This window comes from Diadema setosum, chromosome 3 (genome assembly GCF_964275005.1).
Source record: "Diadema setosum chromosome 3, eeDiaSeto1, whole genome shotgun sequence".
NCBI lineage: Eukaryota > Metazoa > Echinodermata > Echinoidea > Diadematoida > Diadematidae > Diadema > Diadema setosum.
Genome location: NC_092687.1, coordinates 16705369 through 16720048, shown reverse-complemented (window position 1 = coordinate 16720048; position 14680 = coordinate 16705369). Strand labels below are relative to the sequence as shown.

General features: G+C 39.9%; 1 pseudogene; it reads left to right on the top strand.

Moving 5' to 3' along the window:
* The first annotated feature begins 372 nt into the window (after positions 1-372).
* On the top strand, positions 373-12704 carry LOC140246653 (uncharacterized; annotated as a pseudogene).
* The last annotated feature ends 1976 nt before the right edge of the window (positions 12705-14680 follow it).

The following is a 14680-nucleotide window of genomic DNA, read 5'->3' as shown; positions in this document are numbered from 1 at the left end:
CACTGACTTGTGGGTATTAATGTATGTATATTTAAGAATAGTTGTGTTTAGTAAATTGTAATTTTTGTTATATTTTGTATTATGGTATAATTTGTTTGTTTGTAAGGCGCATTGATATTCTTTTCAAGTCTGAAATGCGCTATATAAGAACTTGTTATTATCATTATTATTATTATTATTGCACCTCATCTCTAACCTGACCGGGATGGCACTGATTGTGGTAAATAGGATGAGTAGTGAGGATCGTCAGAAATATGGGATAGTGAAGAATGAGCTCCTGTCTTATCATCTGACTGAGGAGGGATACAGGCGCCGTTTCAGGACGGCTAGGCCTTTCAAAGCCAAGCGTCCGAGGCAGAGAGTGCTACAAGAATGAAAGCTTCACTTGATAGCTGGATAGAGGCTGCTAAAATAGATAAATCAAGGGAGGCGCTCGATGACTTGATGTTGCGTTGCGAGAGCAATTTCTGACTGGTTGTCCCAGTGAAGTCGTGCGGTTTGTTAAGGAACGACAGAGCACAAATTTCAGTGAGGTTGTTAATTGTGCAGAGGTGTATGTTGGTGCTCATGGTCCGCACGTTTTCCATAGTGAGCAGAAATCCGAGATGTTCCGAGCCGAGCTGAAGTCGGGTAAAGGCCCTCCGCCGAAACAGTCCGGGAAGCCGATTCAGAAGTTAGTCGATGGTTTTCCAAAGACAGGAACGGTCGCAACGAATAAGAGTTTCCATGGTAATGCTAGCAATAATTTCCAAAGGAAAAAAATAGGATGGTTGCTATATGTGTGGAAGACCAAAGCATATAAGGGATTGTCCCATATGCTTTCTAAGCCAATGGCAGCTCAAGGTATGATGAGTTCTGGGGAATGTGAGCCCCTTACGGCAGACACGAGTATTCCCATCAGACAGAGTCAGAGGTCGCCGGTTCGACAGCGGGATGTGTGCCGATTGAGATGCTGGTCGATGACATCGAACGTGTGAAGAGTGAAATTGTTGACAGGTCGGAATGGCATACAATGATGTTGGGGCGATGGCTAACCGCATGCCAGTGGCTTCTGGGAGGTTGATGCCAGGGAGAGTACCTGTAGCAGTGTTGTGTGATACCGGCTGTAGTACCTGTGTCGTGAAGGAGGTGTTGGTTAGCAACAAACAGCTGACATGTCGTCATCAGGCGGTAAGATTAATTGATGGCACGATCAGACGCTCCCCTGTAGCCAAGACAGTAGTTGACTCGCCTTATTTCGAAGGAGAAGTTGAGGCTGTATGCATGCCTGACTGCTTGAGTGAAGTAGTTATTGGTAATGTGATGGGTGCTCGGGAACCGGGCGATCCTAATTTGCACTGGACTCCGCGTGTTGTTTCTGACTGTGAAGTTGTAATTCCCTCGTCGGAGAGTGAAAGTTCAGACGACACTTGCGCAGAGTCACCTGTTGAGGGCGCATCTGAGGGTGATGTAGATGCTGAGGTTTTAGCTGCTCAAACTCGCTCGCAAACTGCCAATGATGCAAAGCCTAGACCCCGTTTACACAGGGGCGTCACCAGCTTTTTTTTTTTTCAAGGGGGGGGGGTGCGTTTTGACACTAAATGTAACGAGATTTTTTGGACGGACATTTGGAATATAGGAAGCTCTCAATCCCTAACACTTTTACTGTTTTTTTGAGGGAAAAAAAACGGGGAAAGGGCACCGGCGCAGCAAGGATTTCATCTTGGGGGTGGGGGAATGTTAGTATGCGTGTTTTTAATCGACTTGAAACAGTCCCACTTGTTTAAGGTAGCACTGAGTACATTTTCATGAAAATTGTTGTTGAACAATGTGCCTATAAACTATATCATTTCAATAAACTTCTTGTCTTGATTCTTACGATGATGTCATGAACGCGACCGAGCCGGAGCAAGCGGAGCGGGCGAGGGGGAGGGTCTGGGAGGGGGCCAAACCCCCTCCCACGGTTAGAATTGAAATTGCATTTTGATGTTGTAAATGGTGCAATTTGATGCATGTTTTGCTTGTTTTATCGACTTGAAACAGTCCCACTTGTTTAAAGGGACATTAAAGACGATTTTCATAGTGGTACATAAATTGACAACTCCATGTACAGATTTGTAGAATTTATTGTGGTTCTTGAGCAGAGAAACAATACTTTGAAAAACCTCAAACAAATTACACTGAACAAGGATGATGACATAGGAGGTCCACATATTTCAGAAATATGGTAGTGTAATTCCATTACAATACCGCTTGCTTGCGAGTTCACCTGTGTATAATCTATGCATGCCTTCTTCTATTGTTCTGCTTCCTTGAGCCCCAACTCATGCATTCTTAAGGTGACCCTGCCGTGTACTGTCATCATCCTTGTTCATTGCAATTTGTTCTAAATTTTGAAAATATTCTTATTCTTCATCCCCATCATCATAAATTCTGAAACTCTGTCCTCAGTATAACTAATTTAGGGTTCTGAAAATCATCCGGAGGTCTCCTTTAAGGTAGCAGTATATTTTGATGTAGATTATTATTGAACAATTTGCCTGGAAGATAGTATCATCCAAATAAACTTCATGTTTTAATATTTACACTGAATATCATGAACGCGGCCAAGCAAGAGCAAGAGGAGTGATCGAGAGGGAGGATGTGGGAGGGAGTGTCCCCCTCCCACGGTGAGCGCTTTTTGCATTTTGATGTTGTAAATAGTCCAACTTGATGCAGGTTTTTTGCGTGTTTCATCGACTTGAAACAGTCCCACTTGTTAAAGGTATCAGTACATTTTGAAGTAAAAATGTTATAGAACAATTTGCCTATAAATGGTATGATTTAAATACACTTCTAGTGATAATTCTGGCACTGATGTCATGAACGCGACCGAGCCCGAGCAAGCGGAACGAGCAAGGGGGAGGTTGTGCGAAGGGGTTGTTCCCCCCCCCCCCCCCCCATAAATGGATTATGGAATGACGGTGTGAAACGAAAAATTACTGGCAGCAATATCAGGAGAATGGCATAACAATTACATGTGAGCGAGCGGAGCTTGAAAACGATGACATTTTACAGTCCAAAAACTGCCGTTTGTAGCAATATTTTTTTGCTTTGGAAATTAAGGGGGGGGGAGCGCACCGGGCGTAACTGCTGGCAATTACTGGCAGCAACATCAGGTGAATGACATAACAATTAAATGCGAGCGAGCGAAGACAGCGAGCTTGAAAATTTTGACATTTCACAGTCAAAAACAAAACAAAACTGCCGTTTGTAGCTGTATTTTTTCGCTCTGGAATTTAAGGGGGCGCATCGGGCGCAACTGCTGCCAATTATTAGGCTACTGGCAGCAATATCAGGAGAGCATAACGATTACATGCAAGCGAGCGGAGCGAGCGAGCTTGAAAATTTTACGTTTTACTGTCCCAAAACTGCCATTCTGAGCCATATTTTTTCGCCTTGGAAATTAAGGGGGGGGGGGACCGGGCCGAACTGCTGGCAATTACTGGCAGCATAATCAGGTGAATTGCATAACGATTCAATGCGAGCGAGCGAAGAGAGCGAGCTTGAAAATTTTGACATTTTACTGTAAAAAAACACCTCCCGTTTATAGCTATATTTTTTTCGCTTTGGAAATTAAGGGGGGCGCACCGGGCGCAACTGCTGGCAATTACTGGCAGCATAATCAGGTGAATTGCATAACGATTCAATGCGAGCGAGCGAAGAGAGCGAGCTTGAAAATTTTGACATTTTACTGTAAAAAAACACCTCCCGTTTATAGCTATATTTTTTCGCTTTGGAAATTAAGGGGGGCGCACCGGGCGCAACTGCTGACAATTACTGGCAGTAACATCAGGAAAATTGCATAAAGATTAAGTGCGAGCGAGCTTGAAAAATGATGTTGACATTAACTACAGTCCAAAAACTGCCGTTTGAAGCTATATCGTTTTTCCTTTCGAAATTAAGGGGGGCGCACCGGGCGCAACTGCTGGTAATTACTGGCAGCAATATCAGGAGAATTTAAATGCGAGCGAGCGGAGCGAGCGAGCTCGAAAATTGTGACATTTTACAGTCCCAAAACTGCCATTTGTAGCTATATTTTTTCGCTTTGGAAATTAAGGGGGGTGCACCGGGCGCAACTGCCGGCAATTATTGGCAGCAACTTCAGGAGAATGGCATTACGACTAAATGCGAGCAAACGGAGCGAGCGAGCTTGAAAATTTTGACATTTTACAGTCCAAAAACTGTCGTTTGTAGCTATACTTTTTCGCTTTGAAAGTTAAGAGGGGAGGAGGACAACCGGTGCGCCCCTCCCCCTGGCTCCGCCACTGGTAGTCAAGGGTGTCGGTTTAAATGTTCATGATTGGGGGAGGTATGACCAGCGAGGTGGCGTCGAAGTGACCAAGCGGGGGAAGGATGTCCAAAATCTGCACTTTAGAGCATCCCCTAATAATATTGTGCGTGTTTGTTTGTGTGTGTGTAGTATATACATGGAAAAGTTAGGAATTAGCCCAGGTCAAGTCTTTTTATTGGCAATGCAAGCAAATGCAAGCAAAATCAATGATCTAGCTTTGATATAACGAAGCGTAAGGTACAAAGGTGTACATTCTACATCACTGCGCAACATTGTAGCTACTCTTTTTGCCGTTCGGATGTTCTGAGTACACTGCTCACATCCTCTCACACCTCCCTGTATGCAGAATACCAGGAATACCGATAAATCACACTATATAGGCCTACCTATTTAATTATGGTTAAAAGAAATCATAGAAAAATATCTTATTTCTTGATCCTCCTTTCATTCAAAAGCAGTTTACTAACACTTGAATTACTATTTTGGTAAGTCTTTTTTTGTAACCAGCGGATGGGGGGGGGGGGTGTGCCCCCCTCCCCGTGCGCCCTCCCCCCCCCCCCTCCGTAGTTACTCCACTGATTTTTGTTGAAATAATTGGACAGATTTCTAACAAAAAAGCAAGAAAATCTTTTCATCGCGGGGATTATGATAATGTGGGGTGGGGCAAATGGTGCGCTTGCCTTCCAATATTTTTATGGGGGCAACATTTTCTGTTTTCTTTCAAAAGCAAGAAAATCTTCTCATTTCGGGAATTATTGATTATTGTGGGGAGCAAAATTATAATATGCTTGCCCCTCCAATATTTTTATGGGGACAACTTTTTTCTCTGTAAAAAAAAAAAAAAAAAAAAAAAAGGTAAGAAAATCTTTTCGTGTCTGGAATTATGGAGGGGGTGGGCAAAATGATATGCTTGCCCCTCCATTTTATTATTATTATTTTTTTTTTTATGAGGCTATGGCTCGCACTTGGGCTGGCAATATGGATTAGTCAGAAGTAACGTACATAGACCCTACATACTTGTAATTAGCACACGTAGGCCTACATGCAAACGTGTACGTGCTCCATACCGTACGGATGTACAGTACGGTCGATAAATAGTAAACACTGTATAGAATACGAGTATAGATTATGTATACAATCAGTGCTGCCAGAACCAGGGGTGCGATTCTACCCACGATTTTTTTTTCTTTTTTGTCCCTGGTGCAAAAAAAAAAAAAAAAAAAAAAAAAGTGATTATTTAGCGTCCGGCGTTGAGGTCCCACGCAGACTGAAGGGTTTTTTTTTGCGCCCCCCCCCCCCCCCCCCCGGTGACTCCCATGTTACAGTGCGGGGCTGGGCCGAGCCGCGGCCGAGCCCAATCTCAATTGCGAGGCCGAGCCCCGCAATCTTGTCCGTTTACACTGCCGGGCTCGGCCGCGCTTTTGATTCAAACCTTTCAATATTTTGTCGTAGTGACGGTGGCGCTCTGCTTGTAAACAAACGCAACTTGGTATTGTCTGGTTTTCAGACCCTTTGCCAACTGAATTCCGTGGCGACGATGTCGCCGTTCGAGCAAAGGCCTTTGCCGAAGGATAACATCCTTTGCAGGACAAAACCACCTTAAATTATACTAGTTTTCGACGTTGAGGGGGTTAATATCCTGAATAGCGAAATAATACAGGCAGAGGGTTTGGAAGCCAGACTAGAATTGGCCGCGCATTTGACCCACTTTGCGTTTACACTAAGAAAAGGCCGGGCTCGGCCCAGAAAAATAACGAGTTGCTGCGCCCTATTAGGGAGCTTTAAATTTTAGACGCGCGGACGTTCAAAGAGAAAAAAACATGATCTGAGCGTGCGCAGTAACTTCATCCGCGCTACTGCGCACGCTCATATCATGTTTTTTTCTCTTTGAACGTCCGCGCGTCTGGTAGTGTTGGCAATTCTCAGTGTATGTTCTTATGCGAACATGATGTTCTTACTTAGACAGAAGAGGGATGCTCGTGGAAACAGCAAGGACATCGGTACCAAACTGTCCCCGAGCCTCGCAGGTCAGAGATAATGCATGTAGCACTTGATGCACTCCGCCTGGGTATCAATAATACTCTGAATAAGATCAAGGCACTGTTTTACTGGCCTGGCATGTCGGAAGATGTTGCCAATTGGCGACGAGGATGGGTGTCAATGTGATATGGGTCAGAGAATAAGGCAGCAGATGATATGAGTATAGGTTGTTGTAAATAATAATTCTTCTTCCTAGATGTAATGGAAGATTCTACGCACGATTAATTTCTCACTTCTGTTTCAGCAAACCCCAAGGATCAGCGAATCGCGATCGTATGTATACGCTTATAATATTCGCGTTTTAGGTTAAGTGTATGTAAAACACACAGATTAATATAACAGGCTGTTATGTGTAACACCTAATTATTACCTCCGCCAAGGGAGGAGGTTATGTTTTCGTTACCGTTGGTTTGTGTGTTCGTTCGTTCTTTAGTTAGTTAGTTAGTTAGTTAGTTACGTTTTGTCCGTGTGCAAAATAACTCAAAAAGTAGTTAATGGATTGGAATGAAACTTGCAGGAAAGGTTGAGAATGACACAAGTAACAAACAATTAACTTTCAGTAGTGATTCGAGAGTTTGTGGGAATTTATGAAGGATTTTTCAGAATTTTGCAGGTAGGGTCAATGAACTTGAGTGTTCAGGCTGCGCGTATTTGAGGTTTGCATGCGCGCACTAAATTGCGTGCTCTAGTTTCTGCTAGGACGAGGCGCACCGTGCAGCTGAGGGTTTATGACGTAACAAAGGCTTCTATATTGGGAAATCGGGCGATTTTTTTGATATCACCGATCTCTGTTAGTGGAGCGGCATAACTTGAAAAATTAGAGGAATTGTGCATTTTATGATAAAAGCACCAAATTTCGCACACATGTTGACAATGACATTTGAAATAAATTCAGATATTGGGCCATCGTAAATAGCGCCCTCAGCGGCCATGGCAGCCATTTTTCAAAATGGCCGCCATAAATGCCATTTTTCGTAAAAATTTACAAATTTCAGGAGGAAAAATCAATAAGGATTTGCAAACGAGTGGAAAATAACATTTAAAATAGATTTAAACATTGGGCCACAGCAAATTGCGCCCTCAACGGAAATGGCAGCCATTTTCAAAATGGCCGCCATAAATGCCATTTTTCGCAAAAAAAAATTAAAAATTTCAGAAGGGAAAACCAGTAAGATTTTGCAAACGAGTGGGAAATAACATTCAAAATAAGTTCAGATATTGGGCCATCGTAAAAAGCGCCCTCAACGGCCATAGCAGCCATTTTTTTCAAAATGGCCGCCATAAATGCCATTTTTCGCAAAAAAAAAATTAAAAAATCAGAAGGGAAAACCAGTAAGATTTTGCAAACGAGTGGGAAATAACATTCAAAATAAGTTCAGATATTGGGCCATCGTAAATAGCGCCCTCAACTGCCATAGCAGCCATTTTTTTTCAAAATGGCCGCCATAAATGCCACTTTTCGTAAAAATTTACAAATTTCAGAAGGGAAAATCAATAACATTTTGCAAATGTGTCGGAAATAGCATTCAAAATAAATTCAGATATTGGGCCATCGCAAATTGCGCCCTCAACGGCGATGACAGGGATTTTTAAAATGGCCGCCAAAAATGCCAGTTTTCATAAAAGTTTAAAAATTTCAGAAGGGAAGATCAATAAGATTTTGCAAACGAGTGGGAAATAACATTCAAAATAAATTTAGATATTGGGCCATCGCAAATTGCGCCCTCAACGGCCATGGCAGCCATTTTTTCAAAATGGTCGCCATAAATGCATTTTTTTTTCTCTGAATTTACTAATTCCACAAGAAAAGTCAATAAGATCTTGCACTCAATTCAAAAATTTCATTTGAAATATATCTTGCGCCTATGTATTCCATTATTGTAAATAGCGCCCTCAATGGCCATTGCAGCCATTTTTCAAAATGGCCACCATGGATTCCATTATTTTTTATTTCCTGATTTCACAAAAGGAAAAGTCAATAAGATTTTGCACACAATTTGAAAATCATGTTTGAAAATATTTGAATTAGATTATTATAATAAATATTTGTATTAGATTATTATAATACTGCCCTCAACGGCCATTGCCGCCATATTCCAAAATGGCTGCAATTGTCATAATCATTTTGTTTTAAAAATGGTAATTTCCGAAAGAAAAGTCAACAAATGTGTACATAAATTGAAAATCATGTTTAAAATCAAACAATATATCCAGGTTGCACTAACTCTAGAAATTGTTCCTTCGCAAATTTTCAAGAAGAAAAAAATTCTAACAACGGTAATTGCAGCCATTTTCCAAAATGACTGTCATAGATGCCATTTTTCTTTTATGAAGATGTCCTAATGCCGGAAGAAGACAATAAAAATTTTTTGCGCAAGTTGACAATTACATACAAAGAAGTTTAAACATTGAGCCATCATAAGCTGTGTTCTCAGTGGCTATTTCAGCTATTTGTCAAAATGGCTACAATACACTCTTCTTTTTCTTTTTTTTTTTGAAAATTTGCTTAACTTTAGAAGGAGAAGACAGTAGAATACTCACAGAGACATTGTGTAATCTGAAATATTGTGTTAAAGAAATCATTTGAGGAACAACTAAAATAAACAAGGCAAATGCTTAGCGATTATATCTCACCAATGATGAATGCATATTTTAGGTGGCAAACATGAAAAATTTCCGAAAAAGAGTAATATGAATATCCAGGGATAATGGCGCCATGTATCAACTTTGACAGTAACACCATATCATTGAATATATGGGACTATATGACGTGTATCTATTCTAAAATGTAACTTCCTAAACATTCTTAAGACATTCTTAATGGCCTTTCATTTTACGAAAAAAGTTAATTTACTTTATGCTATGCTTCCATAAAAACACATACATTTGATATCCATACTGTTAGCCGTCACACGCGAAATACTGCAATTAGAACTAAACTGAAAACATGATTTCAGAACTAACCCATCAATGAAACCTTTTTTTTTTAATTTAAATTTCTTTGAACACCAGATTGCATTAGATTTAATTGCTCTTTAGCAGTATTCTATTGCTTTCTCCTTCTGGAATAGGCAAATGAAAAAAAGGAGTGTGTGGAAGCCATTTTGACAAAGAGCTGCCATAGCCGTTGGGGACGATGTTTAAATGGTGGCTCAATATCTTCATTTCAAATTTAAATTCAAATTCAAACTTGAATTTATTTGAATGTCTTTTGTCAATTTCCAAAAGAAATTGTATTGTCTTCTGGCATTATCATATTTTCAAAAAATAAATAGCATTTATAGTGGCCATTTGGAAAATGGCTGCCATGGTCGTTGATGGTGCCATTTGTAATGACATCATATATTATTTTCTTTTGAATATGATTTTCAACATATGTACAAATTTCATTGATTTTCTCTCTGAAATTAGCAAATCTTTCCAAAAAAAAAAATAAAAAAGAAGCAGACATCCATGGCGGTCAGCATGGCCCTTGAGGGTGCCTTCTAAGAAGACCTTATACTTAAATTTATTTTTGAGCAGAATTTTCAACTTGTTTGCAAAGTCTTATTGACTTTTCCTTCTGACATCAGCAAATTTTTGGAATAAAAATGGTGGGGGTTGGGGGGGGGCATCCATGGCAGCTGTTTGAAACTTAGTGGCTGCTATGGCTGTTGAGGGTGCATTTTTGGATGGCCTATTATCAAATTCAGTTTGAATGTAATTTTCCACCTTTGTGGAAATTCTGATTGACGTCTGCAACGAAAAAAAAAAAGACATTCATGGTGGCCATTTTGAAAAATGGCTGGAATGGCCATTGAGGGGGCAATTTGCAATGGCCCAATAAGTTTACTTTTGAATGTAATTTCCCACCTGTTTGCAAAATCTCGTTGGCTTTTCCTTCTGATTTTAGTAAATCTTTTTGAAAATATAGCATTTATGGCGGCCATTTTGAAAAATGGCTGTCATGACCGTTGAGGGCGCAATTTCCGATGGCCCAATATCGAGATTTATTTCAAATGTCATTTCCCATTTATAACCAGAATTTCATTGACTTTTCCTTTTGAAATTAGCATTTTTTTTAAATGAAAAAGTGGCACTTATGGTGACCATTTAAACAAAAAAAGGCTGCCAAAGCCATTGAGGGCGCAATTTTCAATTGCCAAATATCTGGATTTATTTTGGATGTAATTTCCCGCTTGTTTGCACAAAAGAGAAAAAAAAAATTCGCTTTTCCTTCTGAAATTTGCACTTTTTAACAAAAAATGGCATTTATGGCGGCCATTTTGAAAAAATGGCTACCATGGCCGTTGAGGGCGCAATTTCCGATGGCCCAATATCTAGATTTATTTTGAATGTAATTAACATTTATGGGCAAAATCTTATTAACTTTTCCCTTCTGAAATTTGCAAAATCATCGAAGAAGTGGCACATTAGACAGCCATTTTTAAAAATGGCTGTCATGGACGTTGAGGGCGCAGTTAACAATGGCAAAATATTTAAATTCATTTTGAATGTAATTTCCCACTTGTTTGCAAAATCTTACTGGATTTCCCTTCTGAAGTTAGCAAATGTTTTGAAAAAATGACATTTATGGCGGCCATTTTGAAAAATGGCTCCCATGGGCGTTGAGGGCGCTATTTCCGATGGCTCGATATCTAGATTTATTTTGAATGTAATTTCCCATTTGTAACCAAAATCTTGTTTACTTTTCTCTCCTAAAATTAGCAAATTTTACGAAAACATGGCATTTATGGCAGCCATTTTGAAAAATGGCTGCCATGGACGTTGAGGGCGCTAGTTACGATGGCCCAATATCTAAATTTAATCTGAACGTGATTGTCAACCTGTGTACGAAATTTGGTGCTTTTATCACAAAATGCACAATTGTTCGGCTATGCCGCTCCACTATGTGGAAGAGCCCAAAAAGCTCTGAACTTCCCCAGTGGTGGAGAGGAGAAAAATCTCTTTTAATACAAGATTATCGGTGGAAAGTAGCTGCTTGGCGGAGGTCTGCGCTCTCAGAGTGCTTTTCTAGTTAAGTATAGATTAGGTTTGTCATGTTTAAAAGCTTAGTCATTAAGTATGAATTAGGTTTATTATGTTTATTACAGGATCAAGTTAAAGAAATGTGATGTAGTAGTAAGAATGAGTATAGAGTTATGCATGTCAATTCACGATAATGTGCTTGTAAATGATTGATGGCAGCAGACTCTATGCTATGATAAACAATAATATTTAAAAATTATTATTATTTTTTTTTTTTTTTGGCAAGAGACGAAAGGAAGATTTTATGTATAAGTAAGGTCAGTGGTCTTTATAACGAGAATACGCTGGTCTGTTAATATTTGTCGTAGCCGATTATGTTGATTATGGCAATATGCTGATAGAAATATTATCCGCGGAAAATGTAAACACCATATGTTCTGAAACTGAATTGGAGCGATAGAAGGATGTTAAGTCGATAGATAATTGTATGGAAAGCAGATTGATATATGTGTTATCTACTTCAGATTTCTTGAACTTATGAATGAAAGTACGATTCTGAAGTGACACTGTAATACCACTGTTTTGTTTAAATCATGTCTTTTGGGCAATTTTGTAAATTTTGCCGTGAATATCCGATAGAAGCTCGAGATGAATTAGTTAACGTTTTCAAATATATTAATAAGACCTGTCTGTTTGCAGAAATCAAATTGACGTGTTGTAATGTTAATATGAAGCTCCAGTTTATGCATATTACTTCACTGCAACTCTGTGAAAGTTTTTTTTTTCTTCAGCCATTTCCAAATAAAATCAATTTGATTTTAAGATATAATGTATATATAATTGGATCCCCAAGTTATTTCTTTAGCGTTGTTAAAGGTGGGGGATATTGTCAGGAAAGGAATATATGTGCTCGAGTTATATATATACAGTGTATATCCAGTGTATAAAAGTTCGTTAGGTCAATGCGTGACGTCTCTGTTACGATACAACAGACAATATACATACAGTCTGTATAAGAAAATTAGTTGATTGGATTCAGTTATGTCGTATTACATTACTGTGTTAGGTTCAGGCGAGCTCATCCGGCTGTGAAGTTGGGTTAATGTTATTCAGTAATATGATTAGGTGCTAGGGAAGTCTTAATTTAGTAAGTGGAGATAGTTTGCTTTGTGAGGATGATTTTTGATGCATTGCAGTGTATAAGTACGGACGATTAAGAAATATGAGCAGAGAAACACTTTGGATAGCAGGTAAGACACACATCGGTACAACGGAGCTTGAGCTGATGTTGGCGAGCGGGACTGCTATGCTGAGGCGACTACCGGCACGAACCGAGGGACGAACGTCGTTACCTGAGCCACGCCTGCTGAGCAACACCTACTGAGCCACGCTTGCTGAGCCATAGCCCGCTGACGACCTGCGGTCTACGGGCACGACGCTGGCACAGTGCCAACTACAAAAAAGGGGAGACATGAACCCGGAAACCCAGAGCAGTATAGCCTAAAGTTACGTGTTTATTGGTACTCTGTTTTGTATTTGATATTTTGATACCAAATCTTCAACTTTGTGAACAAAACCAAAACGTTATCATTATTATTGAAAACATTGATTTAACTGTACTTGATTTGTTTCGACTTGAATGATTACATGTCAAAGTAGATAGCAGAGTAAATAACAAAAAAAAAGGTTGCTTATGTGACACTACTGACATAACCATTGGTGAAATTGTGCAAAGATTTCTCTCAGCCTGAAATGACATCACCACAGCCCAGATAGATGAAAGTGAATTTCTCCTCATGATTGGCGGTTTCGACGAGTATGATATAAAAAGAGTTGCAAAAAAGGGAACATCAATGGGGTCAATCGCAACATAAGATTAGACCAATTCAAGTATGATAGTAATATTGTGAACTAAGGGCTATGGTTGGGGAACGGAAGAATGTTCTTTTCCCTCGTATGCGTATTCTATTCATTCTGCCTTCGACAAATCCTTACTTTCTTTCTAAATCTCTTCAGCCAGATCTGTGTGAAGAAATTTGAAAGTGGTAGGGTTTTAATGGGGGGACTGTGGATATGGGGTAGTACTCAGGAGGCTTCGCACTTTCAGAATTGAAAATTAACGATATGAGGTGGTATTCTGAAATCTTCCTAAGTTTCTTCCTAAGCCAGAATTTTAAGAAGTGCCCAGGAAAGACTGAATTGGTATTCTGACACTTCTTCCCAGGAATTTCTTAATGCAAATTAGGCCATCCTTATCCCCGCCCACGTCCTTTCTTAAGCCAATACGAAATGCCGTATCATAAGGAACCAACCAATGACAATCGCATATACTACTAACTATAGGGTTGAATACACGGGTGCGTGGTATATCAATTTCTCACGCACATTTCGTGCATAATTACATTTTACTCGCAGTGAATGACAAGCGGCTGTCACGATGTTTTACAGCTTGCTATATCTTAGGACAGGTGTGGGGCTTTCCTAAATATCTGTCTAAAATTCTTTCCTAAGTGCATTCTAGAAAACCAACTTCTTCCTAAGTCACATTTGCCTACAGTGTATGTCATCCTCATTTGCACATCTTTCTAAGTTTCTTCCGAAGTCTTGGAAAAATGGTAGGAAGGCACTCAGGAAGAAACTTACGAAAACTTTGAGAATATCCACCTAGGAAAATATCTTGACTTTGATCGAAAGAAATTTCTTCCTAGGAAGGATTTCAGAATACCACCCTAGGGCCCCATTTTCTAAAAGGTTGATACGATAACAACTCTTGCTGCAGGGGATGGCAATTGCCATAGTGACGACAAGGATCTAGCTTCCTAATTGGCTGTTACTATTGGACGTTGTAATTCCAGCAAAAGTTGCTATCCTGACGTCTTTTAGGAAACGGGTCCTACGTGTACAGTCTCGGTGTAATATTTACCTCCGCCAAGGAAGCAGGTTAGATTGAGATTGTAACATATATTTTTTTTAATTCATTTATTTATTTTTTGGTGGGAGTAGTTTTGTGATATAATCATCAAGTCTGTAATATATCAAACATCAGATTTTTATGTATATGTATGGCTGCGTTTATCAACTTTCCCCTGTTTAATCGGCTTTCCAAAGCCCTTTCCAAAGCCCTTTCTAAAACCCTTTCCAAAGCCCTTTCCAAAGCCCTTTCGATAGCCCTTTCGATAGCCCTTTCCAAAGCCCTTTCCAAAGCCCTTTTGATAGCCCTTTAGATAGTAGTGCCGGGGGGCGCAAGGGATTTTTGCTTCAAATTTCTCCAAAAGCACCAAAATTTGGCACACATGTAGCCCAAACCATACTATTTCGATATTTGATGGGCGCCAAGAATGGCGTCCTCTGGGGCGGCCA